This window comes from Palaemon carinicauda, chromosome 27, assembly GCF_036898095.1.
Source record: "Palaemon carinicauda isolate YSFRI2023 chromosome 27, ASM3689809v2, whole genome shotgun sequence".
In the NCBI taxonomy this organism is placed as follows: Eukaryota; Metazoa; Arthropoda; class Malacostraca; order Decapoda; family Palaemonidae; genus Palaemon; species Palaemon carinicauda.
This window is the reverse complement of record NC_090751.1, coordinates 89,167,383-89,189,830: the sequence shown is the minus strand read 5'-3', so window position 1 is coordinate 89,189,830 and position 22,448 is coordinate 89,167,383. Positions and strand designations below refer to the sequence as shown.

Genomic DNA, 22,448 nt, shown 5'->3' with positions numbered 1-22,448 from the left:
ATTTTAGATGGCAAATTGTATTAGTAAGATTTTCAATGGAATCTCTCTCTCTCTCTCTCTCTCTCTCTCTCTCTCTCTCTCTCTCTCTCTCTCCCTCTCAATTATGCAGTATAAATAATTCATATTAATGATTGCTTACCAATATTGAGAATATTTTTGTTTGTGGTAAAGAAAACTTGCATAACTCCTCTGTGAGAGAGAGAGAGAGAGAGAGAGAGAGAGAGAGAGAGAGAGAGAGAGAGAGAGATGGTAATAGGCTAAGAAATAATCCAACGCATTTGAATTACAAAGAAGTCTAGCAAGAGGAGATATTTGCATTTTCTATACATACCGTATACCGCTACTGGTTGAAATTCAGAACGACTCTCTTTGTTCTGCCGTTTTATTTGAATGGAATAACTTCCGCCGAAGCATTGCATATGATGATATTTATGCTAATCGAGGTAACCTTTTCTATGTATCTCTCCCTTTTTCATATGGCCATCTCGCTGAACTTTGTTTCAGCTTTGGCTTCTTATCAGTCAGTTCTTATCGTAAAGCGAAGGCAATTGATATTTTTCCAGGAATCTAATTACTCAAGTTACAATTCCAATGACAAGTGCCGCCTATGGGGTGGGGGGTTATGTGGAGGGCGTAGGCCATAACCCAGTCGTACACTGTATACAGATAAGGCTCTTGAATGGTCATTCGATTATTTTTTCCCAATTATGGGATCTTCCAATATCTGTTTCTAGGTTTCCCTGTGTTTACTTTTCCAAGAAACGGTGCATATATACTGTATATATTTTTGGAGATTTAAAACTTGTAATTTTTTCCAGTTTAAACTTTTTTTTTTTCATATAAATATTTATTCCTTTCACTGTTGAACATTTTTTTTCTTCTTCTTCTTCTTCTTCTTCTCTCTCTCTCTCTCTCTCTCTCTCTCTCTCTCTCTCTCTCTCTCTCTCTCTCTCCTCTCTGCCCTTCCGCCCACCAGGTAGTAGAGGGAAAGCAGCCATCCAATTTTGTCAACGTAATGAACCTACCGCAGACATTTTCCGGCCGGATAAGACAATCTCTTCAGCCGCAAATGGAACACCTTCTCTCCTTGGAAAGTCTTCTCTTCCGTTGCACACATTTGAAAAGGGGATGGTGGCCGAGGGGGGGGGGGGGGGGGTGGTTTGCCAGTGTCAAGAATTTAGTTTCGTATTGATAACCTTAATTAGAACTTAAAAAACAAAGTTTTCTTATTACTTCTTGATAGAAACAATTTGATCGTTTGTCTTCGATTATTTTTTTATGAATTACCTTTTTTATTTTCTAACTATTTGAGCAGAAAATATATAGCAGTATCCATGTCTGTTATTTTAAATGTTATTTGAAAATTGATTTCCATTTCATTTATTTTAGGTCGATAGTGTAATTGTACAGAGCCTCCTAAGATTTTTCTTTTGTTTTCTGTAAAAAGATTTTATATCGGTTTCCGTTGAAGGTAGAAAGCCATTAGGTTTTTCCTATCCGTTGAAAGTGGGATTTTATTCAATCTTCCCCATAAGACGTAGGGAAAGTATTTACTGTATTTGTTTTTTCCTCTCAAAGTACATTGGGATTCTTAAATGTTTTGTAATGATTTATTTTCTTAAATTTCTCAATTTTGTACGCAACTACTGTATGATATATATATATATATATTATATATATATATATATATATATATATATATATATATATATATATATATATATATATAATATAACTAAAATTATTTTCATAAACAGATATTTTATTGAAGTCTATTATTTACTTTTATTAAAGTTTTCTTAGTATAATACAATTGATTTAATTTTCAGAGACCTTTGAAATGGTCGGCTCAATGACCAAGTCTCGAAGGAACCCAAAAGACGCAAACCCTGTTGGAAAGAAAGAAACACGAAGAAGGAGAGAGTTCCAAAGATTTCATGAAATTTCATCAAACTTCTCTACGTAATTCTACATTTGCTGAGTTTTTCCGCTTAAAGGTATGTATACCTCCATTTAATACCTAATTCCTTATATTATACTATTTAATTTTATAGTCTTTGTGATTCCCTTAGGGAGAAGAATGCTCGACGACTTTTTATTCAATCGCGTTTGTAAATGTTATTGGATATGTAGGATGGCTGGTGCAATGCCATTGACGGTATAAGCAGACGCGGGGTGTTAAGATTATGGAAGTTTTCTGCTCAGAGGTTTGATCCACGATTCAAAATTCAAACTGAATTCGTACTTTTAATGATCTTATCTATGATTATGGTACCATAGATAGATATAGATAGATAGATAGATAATTTATTGACCACAGCTACAAAGTGTTTGCCATATATGGATAACTTACGACAAAATACCCACAAAGTTACCCATTTACAATTATTCTTTATCAAACAGCTATAGTCCACACAATAACAATGTATAAAAGAACACAAAATATAAAAATAAGAAAACAAAAGAGGAATCAAAGACTTCACACAGCATGAATGATAAATTGGATGTGGGAGAAGTTTTAGTATTATCTCTCGTTGTTATTGAGGGTGTGTTCCATACGAACTGGGTGTGTTCAACACTATTGTCATTTCATACTTAATTTTATTTTCATCAAAATGAAAACGTGTCAGTTTTTATTATTGGTTAAGATTTAATCAACAAAGAACATCCAATCATTTTCTTACTTCAAAGAATTATTAATAGACTAACTCATCGGTGGTACATTTTTTAATTTTTTTTTTTTTAGTTTTTATTACGCACCACATTAAAGATACTAGTCAGTATCCTGAATATTCATGTCTACATTACTCATAAAAATTGTGTAAGGTAAAAGTATAGTTGTCAAATTCAAACTAAATTTGACAGTAATTGTTATCTAGTCTGTGGTCTGCGTCCAAACCCCTGTCATGGAAAAGATTTGAAGTTTAAGATTATACATATTCAGTGCATATTTTCTTGCATATATATATATATATATATATATATATATATATATATATATATATATATATATATATATATATATATATATATATATATATATACGTATATTATATCATATTGTATTATATTATATTATATATACACGTACATATATATACACATACATATATATTTCAAATAAGCCATATATATTAATACATTAAAGTCTGGATTCTCTTAACGACCTCGGGATCAGAACCCCAGGCGGAATCACCCAAAGACTGTACTATCAGACCGGCCGGGATTTGAAACGAGGTCCAGGATATCTGTATGCCAGTGACCATACCACTCGTGGCTGAGTGGTATGGTCACTGGCATACAGATATCCTGGACCTGGGTTCAAATCCAGGCCGGTTTGATATTATAGTCTTTGGGTGATTCCGCCTGGGGCTCTGATCCGAGGTCGTTAGGAGAATCCAGACTTTAATGTATTAATATATATGGCTTATTTGAAATAGGAAAAAACACGTTTAAATGTGCAAAAATTTATCATATATATATATAAATTATATTATATGCTGTATATATATATATATATATATATATAATATATATATATATATATATTATATATATATATATATATATATATATATATATTATATATATATTTATTTATATATATATACATGAGAGAGAGAGAGAGAGAGAGAGAGAGAGAGAGAGAGAGAGAGAGAGAGAGAGAGAGAGAGAGAGAGAGAGAGAGTAGGTGGATATACGGTTAGAAAATGAGAAAAATACATCAAAGGCGGAACAGTACCCTTTCTTCAATCTGTGTGTTAGCATGATTACAGTATTGTAAAGGGCTGTGGTTACAAATGGAAGGAAGAAAGGATTTGTTATCCTTTTGTTGATAATGTTTTCTTTTTTATCCAACGTGAGCGGGAAGCCCCAGTTGTTGTTGCCTTTTGTGTTTGATTATTATTACCTCCACCAAGGAGGTTATATTTTCGAGTGGGTTTATGATTTATTTATTTGTCTGCGTGTCTGTGGACAGGATGACGTCAAAACTACGTGACGGATTTTTGACGAAATTTTAACCACTGATAGATCTTAGGTCATGGACGACTTCATTAAATTTTGGAGATAATCCGGATCTGGATTTGCATTTTTCACAATTTTATAGATTACGTCAAAACAAATTTCAAAAAATTTGCCACCACAGATAGATCTTAGGCCATGGATGACTCCATTCACTTTTGGAGATGATCCTTAACCGGATCCGGGTTCTAGATCCGGATTTGCATTTTTCACAATTTTATGGATTACGTCGAAAACAAACTGACACATTAGATTTTCATTGTTATTGTATTGTAATTTGTTACTGTGTTGTTATTTGTAGTCTACAGTCTCATCCTGGTTATTTTTTTTGTAAAATTATTTCCAATAAGATATGGATGTCACAATTTGATCCAGATCCAGATTTTCTTATCACTATCCAGTTCCAGAATTAGATCTTGTCAGCTACTTACTTGATTCACATCCAGATTTTACTGGCTTTCAGTTATTGAAATTCCCATTTCCCAATTAATATCTAACCTAAATTCAATTTTTCCTAGCCTCTATTTTTGATAGATATTTACTGATTATTCTTTTGAGTTTGACCCAGATTTTTCTGGTTATCTTGATTCAGATCCAAGTACTTTTGGTTATTGTTTTGATCCAAAGCCAGATTCATTTTTCTATTTGATCCAAATCCAGATTCTTTTTTTTTTTTAATATGATTAACATCCAGATGAATCTTTTATTATTTTGATCCAATCCATATTCTTTTATTATTTTGATCCAATTCCGGATTAATTTTCCATTTTGATCCAAATCCAGATTCAATTTTTGCTTACTTTGATCCCGATTCAGAAAGTTCTGAGTATTGTTTTGAACCAAATTTCATCGGCTAAGGTTTTCTTGTAAATTAAAAGTAGATATATGCCAACCTAAAAGGATTCTTCTTAAGGATTCTTCTTGTGATCCCCAGATTATTCCGGCCCTTTGTGATATACTCAAGATCAATAATTAGAATTTAAAGCCAACGTTCTTTTGTCTGACGTTTTCTCAATGAGCTTCGATGCCCTTTTCAAACTTCAAAAGAAGAAGAAAAATTTTTTTGTGAGAATTTGAAAGAATTCAGCTTTTTTAAATGTAGTATTTTGAAATAAACCATATAGATATGATAGGCAATGTGTGGTTTGAAATTGGAATTATATATATATATATATATATATATATATATATATATATATATACAATTTATATGTGCTGTATATATATATATATATATATATATATATATATATATATATATATATATATACACACACATATGTATATATACACATATGTATATACACACATATACACAGTATATGGATATATACATAATGTGTATATATAAATAATGTACACAAACATATATATACAGTATATATATATATATATATATATACAGTATATATATATATATATATATATATATATATATATACAGTATATATATATATATATATATATATATATATATATATATATATATATATATATATAATGTATGTATATACAGTATATATATATAAATTTATATATATATATATATATATATATATATATATATATATATATATATATATATCTATGTATGTGGATAAACAGATAATGTCTTTTTCGACTTTTTAAGTTTCTTGTTTGTAATTTGCAAAGGTTAAAAAGAAAAAAAACTTGAATAAAAAATCCTAGAAGTAACTTTTATAGACTGGAGATTAAGTTTGAGAAGTTATGGTCCCCGGGGGAGCAATATTTTACACCAATTTTCTTGTGGCTGTCGAACGCCACCTTTAAGAGGAGGATGCATAGAAATTGTACTTGAACCTTATGAAATGAGATGGAAACATCACGTGTGAGGAGATTTGAAATAGCTTGAAAAGATGATTAAAATCCCGTGAAAGCAAATATAGAATATAAAAATGAAAACCCCATGAAAGGAGATATAGGTACAGTAGGTTAACACTCAGACGGGGATCTAAAAATCAAACGAATTATTATTATTATTATTATTATTATTATTATTATTATTACTGGCTAAACTACAGCCCTAGTTGGAAAAGCATGATGCTATAAGCCCAAGGGCTCTAACGGAAAGTAGCCCAGTGAGGAAAGGGCATAAGGAAAAACTAAGAGGACTTTAAAAACATTATTAACATTAAAATAAATATTTCCTACATAAACTATAAAAACCTGAAAATAGCAGGAGGATAAAAACTTCAAAATAGCAAGAGGAAGAGAAAAAACTTAGATTAGTGTGCCCGAGTGTGCCCTCTTGTAAGATATCTCTACCTCAGAATAGTGGGAGACCATGGTACAGAGGCTATGGCACTACCCAAGACGATAGAACAATGGTTTGATTTTGGAGTGTCCTTCTCCCAGAAGAGCTGCTACCATAGCTAAAGAGTTTTTTCTACCCTTACAAAGAGGAAAGTAGCCACTGATCCATTTCAATGCAGAAACCGTTGGGGTGAAGAATTGTTTGGTAATTTCAGTGTTGTCAAGTGTATGAGGAAAGAGGAGAATGTGCAAAGAGTAGGCCAGACTATTCTGTGGGTATATAAAGCAAAATTAAAGTAATCTTAAAACCTCGTGAAAGGAGATCATTGAATCCAGGGGAATGAAGATGTATGAGTAAAAATTGAAATATAGATGGCATGTGAGAAAAGATATACACCCACTGGAAATGAATGGTGGAAGATATAAAAGTCACATGAAAGGATAAATAGAAACACAGTGGGTGGAGATATAAACCCTGCGTGAAAAGATATATAAAATACATATAATAGGAGATAAGAAAGAATTATGTGAAAGATAATGTAAGAACCACTTCAAATGTAAAATAAAACCGCATGAAGGGAGACAGGAAATCCATAGAAAAGGAGATATAAAATCATAATGATAGGAGATATGAAAGAGTCAAAAACCTGTGAAAGAAAGATTGAAAACCATGAAAATGGAGATATAATAACATGCAAGAGAAGATATTGATATAAAAACCACGTGAATGATGTAAAAACCACATTATTGGAAATATATAAACCAAATGGCAGTAGATAGGAAAACCAAGTGGGAATATATAAAATTATATGGAAAAAGTCGGAAAAAAACCAGACAAATTGAGATATGAAAACATGGTAAACCTCGTAAAGGAAATAGAACCGCACAAACAGAGACTTATAAACCTCGTGAAGGAAATATAAAAACCACACAAACGGAGACATAAACCTCATAAAGGAGATATAAAAACCACGCAAACGGAGACTTATAAACCTCGTAAAGGAAATAGAACCGCACAAACAGAGACTTATAAACCTCGTGAAGGAAATATAAAAACCACACAAACGGAGACATAAACCTCATAAAGGAGATATAAAAACCACGCAAACGGAGACTTATAAACCTCGTAAAGGAAATAGAACCGCACAGAGACTTATAAACCTCGTAAAGGAAATAGAACCGCACAAACATAGACTTATAAACCTCGTAAAGGAGATATAAAAACCACGCAAACGGAGACTTATAAACCTCGTAAAGGAAATAGAACCGCACAGAGACTTATAAACCTCGTAAAGGAAATAGAACCGCACAAACATAGACTTATAAACCTCGTAAAGGAGATATAAAAACCACGCAAACGGAGACTTATAAACCTCGTAAAGGAAATCGAACCACACAAACAGAGACTTATAAACCTCGTAAAGGAGATATAAAAACCACGCAAACGGAGACTTATAAACCTCGTAAAGGAAATAGAACCGCACAAACAGAGACTTATAAACCTCGTAAAGGAGATATAAAAACCACGCAAACGGAGACTTATAAACCTCATAAAGGAGATATAGAAACCACGCAAACGGAGTCTTATAAACCTCATAAAGGAAATATAAAAACCATGCAAACGGAGTCTTATAAACCTCGTAAAGGAGATATGAAAACCACGCAAACGGAGACTTATAAACCTCGTAAAGGAAATAGAACCGCACAAACAGAGACTTATAAACCTCGTAAAGGAGATATAAAAACCACGCAAACGGAGACTTATAAACCTCGTAAAGGAAATAGAACCGCACAGAGACTTATAAACCTCGTAAAGGAAATAGAACCGCACAAACATAGACTTATAAACCTCGTAAAGGAGATATAAAAACCACGCAAACGGAGACTTATAAACCTCGTAAAGGAAATCGAACCACACAAACAGAGACTTATAAACCTCGTAAAGGAGATATAAAAACCACGCAAACGGAGACTTATAAACCTCGTAAAGGAAATAGAACCGCACAAACAGAGACTTATAAACCTCGTAAAGGAGATATAAAAACCACGCAAACGGAGACTTATAAACCTCATAAAGGAGATATAGAAACCACGCAAACGGAGTCTTATAAACCTCATAAAGGAAATATAAAAACCATGCAAACGGAGTCTTATAAACCTCGTAAAGGAGATATGAAAACCACGCAAACGGAGACTTATAAACCTCGTAAAGGAAATAGAACTGCACAAACAGAGACTTATAAACTTCGTAAAGGAGATATAAAAACCACGCGAACCGAGACTTATAAACCTCGTAAAGGAGATATAAAAACCACGCAAACGGAGACTTATAAACCTCATAAAGGAGATATAAAAACCACGCAAACGGAGACTTATAAACCTCTTAAAGGAAATATAAAAACCACGCAAACGGAGTCTTATAAACCTCGTAAAGGAGATATGAAAACCACGCAAATGGAGACTTATAAACCTCGTAAAGGAAATAGAACTGCACAAACAGAGACTTATAAACTTCGTAAAGGAGATATAAAAACCACGCAAATGGAGACATAAACCTCGTAAAGGAGATATAAAAACCACGCAAACAGAGACTTGTAAACCTCATAAAGGAAATATAAAAACCACGCAAACGGAGACTTATAAACCTCGTAAAGGAGATATAAAAACTACGCGAACGGAGACTTATAAACCTTGTAAAGGAAATATAAAAACCACACAAACGGAGTCTTATAAACCTCGTAAAGGAAATAGAACCGCACAGAGACTTATAAACCTCGTAAAGGAAATATAAAAACCACGCAAACGGAGACATGAACCTCATGAAGGAGATATAAAAACCACGCAAATGGAGACTTATAAACCTCGTAAAGGAGATATAAAAACCACGCAAACGGAGACTTATAAACCTCATAAAGGAGATATAAAAACCACGCAAACGGAGACTTATAAACCTCGTAAAGGAGATATAAAAACCACGCAAACGGAGACTTATAAACCTCGTAAAGGAGATATAAAAACCACGCAAACGGAGACTTATAAACCTCGTAAAGGAGATATAAAAACCACGCGAACAGAGACTTATAAACCTCGTAAAGGAGATATAAAAACCACACAAACGGAGTCTTATAAACTTCGTAAAGGAAATATAAAAACCGGGCAAACGGAGACTTATAAACCTCGTAAAGGAGATATAAAAACCAAGCAAACAGAGTCTAATAAACCTCGTAAAGGAAATAGAACTGCACAAACAGAGACTTATAAACATCGTAAAGGAAATATAAAAACCACGCGAACGGAGACTTATAAACCTCGTAAAGGAGATATAAAAACCACGCGAACGGAGACTTATAAACCTCGTAAAGGAGATATAAAAACCACGCGAACCGAGACTTATAAACCTCGTAAAGGAGATATAAAAACCACGCGAATCGAGACTTATAAACCTCGTAAAGGAGATATAAAAACTACGCGAACGAGACTTATAAACCTCGTAAAGGAGATATAAAAACCACGCGAACGGAGACTTATAAACCTCGTAAAGGAGATATAAAAACCACGCGAACCGAGACTTATAAACCTCGTAAAGGAGATATAAAACCCACGCGAACCGAGACTTATAAACCTCGTAAAGGAGATATAAAAACCACGCTAACCGAGACTTATAAACCTCGTAAAGGAGATATAAAACCCACGCGAACCGAGACTTATAAACCTCGTAAAGGAGATATAAAAACTACGCGAACCGAGACTTATAAACCTCGTAAAGGAGATATAAAAACCCCGCGAACCGAGACTTATAAACCTCGTAAAGGAGATATAAAAACCACGCGAACGGAGACTTATAAACCTCGTAAAGGAGATATAAAAACCACGCGAACGGAGACTTATAAACCTCGTAAAGGAGATATAAAACCCACGCAAACGGAGACTTATAAACCTCGTAAAGGAGATATAAAAACCACGCGAACCGAGACTTATAAACCTCGTAAAGGAGATATAAAACCCACGCAAACGGAGACTTATAAACCTCGTAAAGGAGATATAAAAACCACGCGAATGGAGACTTATAAACCTCGTAAAGGAGATATAAAAACCACGCGAACGAGACTTATAAACCTCGAAAAGGAGATATAAAACCCACGCAAACGGAGACTTATAAACCTCGTAAAGGAGATATAAAAACCACGCGAACGGAGACTTATAAACCTCGTAAAGGAGATATAAAAACCACGCGAACGGAGACTTATAAACCTCGTAAAGGAGATATAAAAACCACGAGAACGAGACTTATAAACCTCGTAAAGGAGATATAAAAACCACGCGAACGGAGACTTATAAACCTCGTAAAGGAGATATAAAAACCACGCGAACGGAGACTTATAAACCTCGTAAAGGAAATATAAAAACCACGCGAACCGAGACTTATAAACCTCGTAAAGGAGATATAAAAACCAAGCAAACAGAGTCTAATAAATCTCGTAAAGGAAATAGAACTGCACAAACAGAGACTTATAAACATCGTAAAGGAAATATAAAAACCACGCGAACGGAGACTTATAAACCTCGTAAAGGAGATATAAAAACCAAGCAAACAGAGTCTAATAAATCTCGTAAAGGAAATAGAACTGCACAAACAGAGACTTATAAACATCGTAAAGGAAATATAAAAACCACGCAAACGGAGTCTTATAAACCTCGTAAAGGAGATATGAAAACCACGCAAATGGAGACTTATAAACCTCGTAAAGGAAATAGAACTGCACAAACAGAGACTTATAAACTTCGTAAAGGAGATATAAAAACCACGCAAATGGAGACATAAACCTCGTAAAGGAGATATAAAAACCACGCAAACAGAGACTTGTAAACCTCATAAAGGAAATATAAAAACCACGCAAACGGAGACTTATAAACCTCGTAAAGGAGATATAAAAACTACGCGAACGGAGACTTATAAACCTTGTAAAGGAAATATAAAAACCACACAAACGGAGTCTTATAAACCTCGTAAAGGAAATAGAACCGCACAGAGACTTATAAACCTCGTAAAGGAAATATAAAAACCACGCAAACGGAGACATGAACCTCATGAAGGAGATATAAAAACCACGCAAATGGAGACTTATAAACCTCGTAAAGGAGATATAAAAACCACGCAAACGGAGACTTATAAACCTCATAAAGGAGATATAAAAACCACGCAAACGGAGACTTATAAACCTCGTAAAGGAGATATAAAAACCACGCAAACGGAGACTTATAAACCTCGTAAAGGAGATATAAAAACCACGCAAACGGAGACTTATAAACCTCGTAAAGGAGATATAAAAACCACGCGAACAGAGACTTATAAACCTCGTAAAGGAGATATAAAAACCACACAAACGGAGTCTTATAAACTTCGTAAAGGAAATATAAAAACCGGGCAAACGGAGACTTATAAACCTCGTAAAGGAGATATAAAAACCAAGCAAACAGAGTCTAATAAACCTCGTAAAGGAAATAGAACTGCACAAACAGAGACTTATAAACATCGTAAAGGAAATATAAAAACCACGCGAACGGAGACTTATAAACCTCGTAAAGGAGATATAAAAACCACGTGAACGGAGACTTATAAACCTCGTAAAGGAGATATAAAAACCACGCGAACCGAGACTTATAAACCTCGTAAAGGAGATATAAAAACCACGCGAATCGAGACTTATAAACCTCGTAAAGGAGATATAAAAACTACGCGAACGAGACTTATAAACCTCGTAAAGGAGATATAAAAACCACGCGAACGGAGACTTATAAACCTCGTAAAGGAGATATAAAAACCACGCGAACCGAGACTTATAAACCTCGTAAAGGAGATATAAAACCCACGCGAACCGAGACTTATAAACCTCGTAAAGGAGATATAAAAACCACGCTAACCGAGACTTATAAACCTCGTAAAGGAGATATAAAACCCACGCGAACCGAGACTTATAAACCTCGTAAAGGAGATATAAAAACTACGCGAACCGAGACTTATAAACCTCGTAAAGGAGATATAAAAACCCCGCGAACCGAGACTTATAAACCTCGTAAAGGAGATATAAAAACCACGCGAACGGAGACTTATAAACCTCGTAAAGGAGATATAAAAACCACGCGAACGGAGACTTATAAACCTCGTAAAGGAGATATAAAACCCACGCAAACGGAGACTTATAAACCTCGTAAAGGAGATATAAAAACCACGCGAACCGAGACTTATAAACCTCGTAAAGGAGATATAAAACCCACGCAAACGGAGACTTATAAACCTCGTAAAGGAGATATAAAAACCACGCGAATGGAGACTTATAAACCTCGTAAAGGAGATATAAAAACCACGCGAACGGAGACTTATAAACCTCGTAAAGGAGATATAAAAACCACGCGAACGGAGACTTATAAACCTCGTAAAGGAGATATAAAACCCACGCAAACGGAGACTTATAAACCTCGTAAAGGAGATATAAAACCCACGCGAACGGAGACTTATAAACCTCGTAAAGGAGATATAAAAACCACGCGAACGGAGACTTATAAACCTCGTAAAGGAGATATAAAAACCACGAGAACGAGACTTATAAACCTCGTAAAGGAGATATAAAAACCACGCGAACGGAGACTTATAAACCTCGTAAAGGAGATATAAAAACCACGCGAACGGAGACTTATAAACCTCGTAAAGGAAATATAAAAACCACGCGAACCGAGACTTATAAACCTCGTAAAGGAGATATAAAAACCACGCGAACCGAGACTTATAAACCTCGTAAAGGAGATATAAAAACCACGCGAACGGAGACTTATAAACCTCGTAAAGGAGATATAAAAACCACGCGAACCGAGACTTATAAACCTCGTAAAGGAGATATAAAAACCACGCGAACCGAGACTTATAAACCTCGTAAAGGAGATATAAAACCCACGCAAACGGAGACTTATAAACCTCGTAAAGGAGATATAAAAACCACGCGAACCGAGACTTATAAACCTCGTAAAGGAGATATAAAACCCACGCAAACAGAGACTTATAAACCTCGTAAAGGAGATATAAAAACCACGCGAACGGAGACTTATAAACCTCGTAAAGGAGATATAAAAACCACGCGAACGGAGACTTATAAACCTCGTAAAGGAGATATAAAAACCACGCGAACCGAGACTTATAAACCTCGTAAAGGAGATATAAAACCCACGCAAACGGAGACTTATAAACCTCGTAAAGGAGATATAAAAACCACGCGAACGGAGACTTATAAACCTCGTAAAGGAGATATAAAAACCACGCGAACGGAGACTTATAAACCTCGTAAAGGAGATATAAAAACCACGAGAACGAGACTTATAAACCTCGTAAAGGAGATATAAAAACCACGCGAACGGAGACTTATAAACCTCGTAAAGGAGATATAAAAACCACGCGAACGGAGACTTATAAACCTCGTAAAGGAAATATAAAAACCACGCGAACCGAGACTTATAAACCTCGTAAAGGAGATATAAAAACCAAGCAAACAGAGTCTAATAAATCTCGTAAAGGAAATAGAACTGCACAAACAGAGACTTATAAACATCGTAAAGGAAATATAAAAACCACGCGAACGGAGACTTATAAACCTCGTAAAGGAGATATAAAAACCAAGCAAACAGAGTCTAATAAATCTCGTAAAGGAAATAGAACTGCACAAACAGAGACTTATAAACATCGTAAAGGAAATATAAAAACCACGCGAACCGAGACTTATAAACCTCGTAAAGGAGATATAAAACCCACGCAAACGGAGACTTATAAACCTCGTAAAGGAGATATAAAACCCACGCGAACGGAGACTTATAAACCTCGTAAAGGAGATATAAAAACCATGCGAACGGAGACTTATAAACCTCGTAAAGGAGATATAAAAACCACGAGAACGAGACTTATAAACCTCGTAAAGGAGATATAAAAACCACGCGAACGGAGACTTATAAACCTCGTAAAGGAGATATAAAAACCACGCGAACGGAGACTTATAAACCTCGTAAAGGAAATATAAAAACCACGCGAACCGAGACTTATAAACCTCGTAAAGGAGATATAAAAACCACGCGAACCGAGACTTATAAACCTCGTAAAGGAGATATAAAAACCACGCGAACGGAGACTTATAAACCTCGTAAAGGAAATATAAAAACCACGCGAACCAAGACTTATAAACCTCGTAAAGGAGATATAAAAACCACGCGAACCGAGACTTATAAACCTCGTAAAGGAGATATAAAACCCACGCAAACGGAGACTTATAAACCTCGTAAAGGAGATATAAAAACCACGCGAACCGAGACTTATAAACCTCGTAAAGGAGATATAAAACCCACGCAAACAGAGACTTATAAACCTCGTAAAGGAGATATAAAAACCACGCGAACGGAGACTTATAAACCTCGTAAAGGAGATATAAAAACCACGCGAACGGAGACTTATAAACCTCGTAAAGGAGATATAAAAACCACGCGAACCGAGACTTATAAACCTCGTAAAGGAGATATAAAACCCACGCAAACGGAGACTTATAAACCTCGTAAAGGAGATATAAAAACCACGCGAACGGAGACTTATAAACCTCGTAAAGGAGATATAAAAACCACGCGAACGGAGACTTATAAACCTCGTAAAGGAGATATAAAAACCACGAGAACGAGACTTATAAACCTCGTAAAGGAGATATAAAAACCACGCGAACGGAGACTTATAAACCTCGTAAAGGAGATATAAAAACCACGCGAACGGAGACTTATAAACCTCGTAAAGGAGATATAAAAACCACGCGAACCGAGACTTATAAACCTCGTAAAGGAGATATAAAAACCAAGCAAACAGAGTCTAATAAATCTCGTAAAGGAAATAGAACTGCACAAACAGTGACTTATAAACATCGTAAAGGAAATATAAAAACCACGCGAACGGAGACTTATAAACCTCGTAAAGGAGATATAAAAACCAAGCAAACAGAGTCTAATAAATCTCGTAAAGGAAATAGAACTGCACAAACAGAGACTTATAAACATCGTAAAGGAAATATAAAAACCACGCGAACGGAGACTTATAAACCTCGTAAAGGAGATATTGAAAGGAGTTATAGATATAAAACTCACGTGAAAGAAGATATGAAATCCACGTGAAAGGAGTTATAAAACTCATGTGAAAGCAGATATGAAATCCACTTGAAAGGATATATAAAACTCACGTGAAAGGAGACATGAAATCCACTTGAAATTAGATATAAATATAAAACTCACGTGAAAGAAGATATGAAATCCACGTGAAAGGAGTTATAAAACTCATGTGAAAGGAGATATGAAATCCACTTGAAAGGAGATATAAAACTCATGTGAAAGGAGATATGAAATCCACTTGAAAGGAGATATAAAACTCACTTGAAAGGAGATATGAAATCCACTTGAAAGGAGATATGAAATCCACGTGAAAGGAGATACGAAACTCACGTGAAAGGAGATATGAAATCCACGTGAAAGGAGATATAAAATCCACTTGAAAGGAGATATAAAACTCACTTGAAAGGAGATATGAAATCCACTTGAAAGGAGATATGAAATCCACGTGAAAGGAGATACGAAACTCGCGTGAAAGGAGATATGAAATCCACGTGAAAGGAGATATAAAACTCACGTGAAAGGATATATGAAATCCACGTGAAAGGAGATATAAAATTCACGTGAAAGGAGATATGAAATCCACGTGAAAGGAGATATGAAATCCACGTGAAAGGAGATATAAAACCACTTGAAATGAAATATGAAATCCACATAAAAGGTGATATAAAACTCGCGTGAAAGAAGATATGAAATCCACGTGAAAGGAGATATGAAACTCACGTGAAAGGAGATACGAAACTCACGTGAAAGGAGATATGAAATCCACGTGAAAGGAGATTAAAAAAATACGAGAAGTTTTAATCAAAGACCACATGAGCGTGGATATGAAAACTGTGCGGAAAACCATTGAGAGACGACATAAGGAAAACGATGTTCAAGTAGAAATTTCCAAACCAGGAGAGGATTGGAAAACTTATGATGAGAAATAAAAACATATATGAGACCTGTCAGCCAGTTATGAGATTGTACGAGGAATCTATTTTAGATATGCGAAAGTTCTTGTGGTTTATACGAGATTTCAATCATTATTCTGCGTATAAGATCTGGAGTATCTTATTAAGGTAACCAGTCTAGACAGATTTCAAGGTAATGAAATCAATTGAGACAGATTTCCAGGTAATGTAGTCGTTACAAATGATATGAATGTAATGCAGGATAAGTTAGAAAATATGGGATTCTCTCTCTCTCTCTCTCTCTCTCTCTCTCTCTCTCTCTCTCTCTCTCTCTCTCTCTCTCTCTCTCTCTCTCTCATTTCACTTGTCTGTCATAAATACTTTTCGACACTACTTTTCTTTACTACTTCCCTAGAGCAAACATCCCTTCCTAGAATCCCCCTAGATAGGAATCTTCAGTATTTTGTGGAGAAGACGACCTGAGTGTCCAGGTGTAATGATCTACCGAAGGCACTTTACCTTTGGATGACGATCGCCAGGAGGGGGAATGGTTTGCCCCTTTTTCAAAGTTTCAGATTTCGTCTGTTTTCTCCACTGAGAAGATGTAGAGACTCAACGGGGAATATAATATAAACATTATATATTTTTTATATATCTGGAAATGATGAAGGGAACAGGACAAGAGATCAAAAGGTGAAAAAAGAATCATATAATAGGCATAGCTTTAAATGATCTGGTAATCGAGAAAAATGTGATTAGAACATTGAGGTTTTTAAGGTTAAATTCAGTGCGAGTTGATCGAGAGCAGAGAAGGAAAAAGGGTAATCAAAGGGACGAAAAGAAAGTTTAACTGCTGTATTATTATTATTATTATTATTATTATTATTATTATTATTATTATTATTATTATTATTATTTATTTATGTTTTATTTTTTTGTTTGTATTATTATTCTTATTATTATTATTATTATTATTATTATTATTATTATTATTATTATTATTATTATTATTATTATTATTATTATTATTATTATTATTATTATTATTATTATTATTTCCCCAACCCTTTTTTACTTCTTATGTTTAGGTATTCCATTCTCAACGTAATTTGGACCCTAAACTCTTGATAATAGTACATGCAGATTGTCTAAGAGTATATACATTTAGTCAGCGGAATAATAAAAAAGAAAAGAAAACACAAAGAAATAAACTATTCTCGTTATCTTAAGATTTATTTGTTAGATTTAGAATATAATGAAATTACCAAATAGAAATAAATGGTTTAATGTAGATAGTGGTATTAACGCCTTGCTAATGGAGTATCAAATGATGATATAGTCTTCCTGCACACAAGGTTCGTTCTTCGACTTGGCAGAGAAGACATGAATGTGGCATGCCAGTGACTATGGTATCATTATGCCTCTTGTGTTACTCTGTATCAGCTTTTGTGATCAAATCAGTAACACCTAACTCATCTTTATTGATATACTTAAGTTTTGATTTTTTTGAGTTCAGTCAATACCAAAATGCAGCCGACAGGTCTTCGACTGAACCAAAACGCAGCCGACAGGCATTAGACTGAACCAAAACGCAGCCGACAGGCCTTGGACTAAACTAAAACGCAGCCGACAGGCCTTGGACTGAACCAAAATGCAGCCGACTGACCTTGGACTGAAGCAAATCGCACCCAACAGGCCTTCAACTGAACCAAAAGGCAGTTGGTAGGTCTTCAACTGAACCAAAAGGCAGTCGACAGGTCTTCAACTGAACCAAAACGCTCCTGACAGGCCTTCAACTGAACTAAAATGCAGCTGACAGGCCTTCAACTGAACCAAAAGGCAGTCGGAAGGCCTTCAACTGAACCAAAAGGTAGTCGACAGGCCTTCAACTGAACCAAAAGGTAGTCGACAGGTCTTCAACTGAACAAAAACGCTCCTGACAGGCCTTCAACTGAACCAAAATGCAGCTGACGGGCCTTCATATGAACCAAAATGCAGCCGACAGGCCTTCAACTGAACCAAAAGGCAAGTCGACAGGCTTCAACTGAACCAAAACTCAGCTGACAGGCCTTTCAACTGAACCAAAATGCAGCTGACAGGCCTTACTGAACCAAAACCTTGCCGACAGGCCTTCAACTGAACCAAAATGCAGTCGACAGGCCATTGCCTGAACCAAAATGCTGACAGGCCTTCAACTGAACCAAAAGGCAGTCGACAGGCTTCGACTGAACCAAAACGTAGCGACAGGCCTTCAACTGAACCAAAACGCAGCCGAGAGGCCTTGACTGAACCAAAATGCAGCCGAGGCCTTCGACTGAACCAAAACAGCCAACGGACTTTGACTGAACCAAAATGTAGCCGACTGGCCTTCAACTGAACCAAAACGCAGCCAAGTGGCCTTCGACTGAACCAAAACGCAGCCGACAGGCCTTCGACTGAACCAAACGCAACGGGAGGCCTTTGACTGAACCAAAACGCAGCTGCTAGGCCTTCAACTGAACCAAAACGCAGCCGCTAGGCCTTCAACTGAACCAAAACGCAGCCGACAGGCCTTCGACTGAACCAAACAGCAGCGGGGAGGCTTTTGACTGAACCGAAACGCAGCTGACAGGCCTTCGACTGAGCCAAACAGCATCTGGCAGGCCTTTGACTGAACCAAAACGCAGCTGACAGTCATCGACTGAACCAAACAGCAGCGGGGAGGCCTTTGACTGAACCAAAACGCAGCTGACAGGCCTTCGACTGAGCCAAACAGCAGCTGGCAGGCCTTTGACTGAACCAAAACGCAGCTGACAGTCATCGACTGAACCAAAACACAGCCACCAGGCCTTTGACTGAACCAAAACACAGCTGACAGGCCTTTGACTGAACAAAATGCAGCTGACAAGCCTTCGACTGAGCCAAACAGCAGCTGGCAGGCCTTTAACTGAACCAAAACGCAGCTGACAGGCATCGACTGAACCAAATCACAGCCTCCAGGCCTTCAATTGAACCAAAACACAGCCGCCAGGCCTTTGACTAAACCAAAACATAGCTGACAGGCCTTCAACTGAACCAAAACACAGCCGCCAGGCCTTTGACTGAACTAAAACACAGCTGCCAGGACTTTGACTGAACCAAAACACCGCTGACAGGCCTTTGACTGAACCAAACAGCAGCCGATAGGCCCTCGACTGAACCAAACAGCAGCGGGCAGGCCTTTGACTGAACAAAAACACAGATGCCAGGCCTTTGACTGAACCAAAACACAGCTGACGGGCCTTTGACTGAACCAAAACGCAACTAACAAGCCTTTGACTGAACCAAACAGCAGCGGGCAGGCTTTTGACTGAACCAAAACACAGCTGACAGGCCTTCGACTGAACCAAAACACAGCTGACAGGCCTTCGACTGAACCAAAACACAGCTGACAGGCCTTCGACTGAACCAAAACACAGCCACCAGGCCTTTGACTGAACCAAAACACAGCTGACAGGCCTTTGACTGAACAAAATGCAGCTGACAAGCCTTCGACTGAGCCAAACAGCAGCTGGCAGGCCTTTAACTGAACCAAAACGCAGCTGACAGGCATCGACTGAACCAAAACACAGCCTCCAGGCCTTCAATTGAACCAAAACACAGCCGCCAGGCCTTTGACTAAACCAAAACATAGCTGACAGGCCTTCAACTGAACCAAAACACAGCCGCCAGGCCTTTGACTGAACTAAAACACAGCTGCCAGGCCTTTGACTGAACCAAAACACAGCTGACAGGCCTTTGACTGAACCAAAACGCAGCCAAACAGCAGTGGGCAGGCCTTTGACTGAACCAAAACACAGCCGCCGAGCCTTAGACTGAACCAAAATACAGCCGCCGGGACTTAGACTGAACCAAAACACAGCTGACAGGACTTTGACTGAACCAAAACGCAGCCGACAGGCCTTCGACTGAACCAAACAGCAGCGGGCAGGCCTTTGACTGAACCAAACAGCAGCCGACAGGCCTTTGACTGAACCAAACAGCAGCGGCCTGGCCTTTGACTGAACCAAACAGCAGCGGCCAGGCCTTTGACTGAACCAAAACACAGCTGACAGGCCTTTGACTGAACCAAAACACAGCCGCCGGGCCTTTGACTGAACCAAAACACAGCTGACAGGCCTTTGACTGAACCAAAAGACAGCCGACAGGCCTACGACTGAACCAAAGCGCAGCCGACAGGCCTTCGACTGAATCAAACATCTGCAGGCAGGCCTTTAACTGAACCAAAGCGCAGCCAACAGGCCTTCGACTGAACCAAAACACAGCCACAAGGCCTTTGACTGAACCAAAACACAGCTAACAGGCCTTCAACTGAACCAAAACACAGCCGCCAGGCCTTTGACTGAACCAAAACACAGCTGACAGGCCTTCAACTGAACCAAAACACAGCCGCCAGGCCTTTGACTGAACCAAAACACAGCTGACAGGCCTTTGACTGAACGAAAACGCAGCTGATAGGCCTTCAACTGAACCAAAACACAGCCGCCAGTCCTTTGACTGAACCAAAACACAGCTGACAGGCCTTCAACTGAACCAAAACACAGCCGCCAGGCCTTTGACTGAACCAAAACACAGCTGACAGGCCTTTGACTGAACGAAAACGCAGCTGACAGGCCTTCAACTGAACCAAAACACAGCCGCCAGTCCTTTGACTGAACCAAAACACAGCTGACAGGCCTTTGAGTGAACGAAAACGCACCTGATAGGCCTTCGACTGAACTAAAACGCAGCCGACAGGCCTTCAACTGAAGCAAAACGCAGCCTACATGCCTTCGACCATGCAAGAGGAAACCACTTAATTGTAAAAGGAAAAATTGAGTATAAATCGGAAGCCTTTGGCTGGAAACCAGTGCCAGATTCAGCCATGGTATTTCATGGCCTTGAGTGCCACTGTCTTTCTTTCTTGCTGCAGCAACAACAATTCTTTGTTTGTTCTCTCGTCCCTTAGATCTTTTGGAAATGGGATCCCCTTTGAGAGTACTTTTCCTTCGGGATCTTTCCGGCTCTGGGGTGTGTATATATGCATACATATATATATATATATATATATATATATATATATATATATATATATATATATATATAATATATATATATATATATATATATATATATATATATATATATATATATATATATATATATATATATATGTATATATATGTATATATATGTATATATAATGTGTGTGTGTGTTTGTTTGTGTATATATATCATGTATTTATCAAGAAGCGAAGGTCACTTGACCTGGTCGCTCTGCTCGTTTATGAAAGATAAGTTTCCCCTCGGTTTCTGAATGTGATTTCTCTGTTGGTACCTCCGTTCTCTCTAGTATCTTAAAGCTCGTTCTGTACTAGAGGTGTTTATATCTAGTGCCATTTTATACTGTTAATGAGTAGATAAATTCCTGTAGATCAATTGCTGTTATTGAATAACTTGTAGAATCGATGTTTTATGTCACTTGGTCTATAAATGTGCCTATCTTTTAACATAACCTGCTGTTAACTTCATACCAAGTATTAATCTGTCGATTGAAACCATATTTATAATAGACCAGTGCTCTTGGCTGAAAGCAGCTCCTAAGTTTCTTTTGTATTTAAATTGATACTACTCTTGAGATTTTTCTGGATTTAGTACAAACCGCTGTTACATAGGAAATGTAATAATCCGTGGATCGAAACCAATTCTAAAACAGACCAGCGGTCTTGGCTGAAAGTAGCACGTGTGTCCTTCGTGTATTATTGAGATTCCTCCCGATTTATTATAGTGAGAAAATTAAGATTGAGAAATGAGTCAGATAGGGAGACCCCATCTCTCCTAAATTATTCACAGCATGTCTAGAAAAAGGTTTTAAGAATTAAAATTGCGAAAATGTAGGAATTAATATTAATGTGGAATACCTTAACAACTTGAGATTTGCAGATGACCTCGTTGAGTTTAGTGAATCATGGGAGGAATTACAAATGATAGATTTGAATAGAGAAAAATGTAGGACTGAAAATTAATATAAGATAATGTTCATTGAAAATGTAGAGACAACAAATAAGAGTTATGGACGAG

General features: G+C 36.8%; 1 long non-coding RNA gene across 1 annotated transcript in view; it reads left to right on the top strand.

Annotated features, from left to right (window-relative positions):
- The first annotated feature begins 1,833 nt into the window (after positions 1-1,833).
- Positions 1,834-22,448, top strand: part of LOC137621237 (uncharacterized) — an 807,497-nt gene continuing 786,882 nt past the window's right edge. Inside the window, exon 1 of the long non-coding RNA XR_011040184.1 lies at positions 1,834-1,997. This is a non-coding gene — a long non-coding RNA (uncharacterized lncRNA). The remainder of the gene's footprint in view (positions 1,998-22,448) is intronic.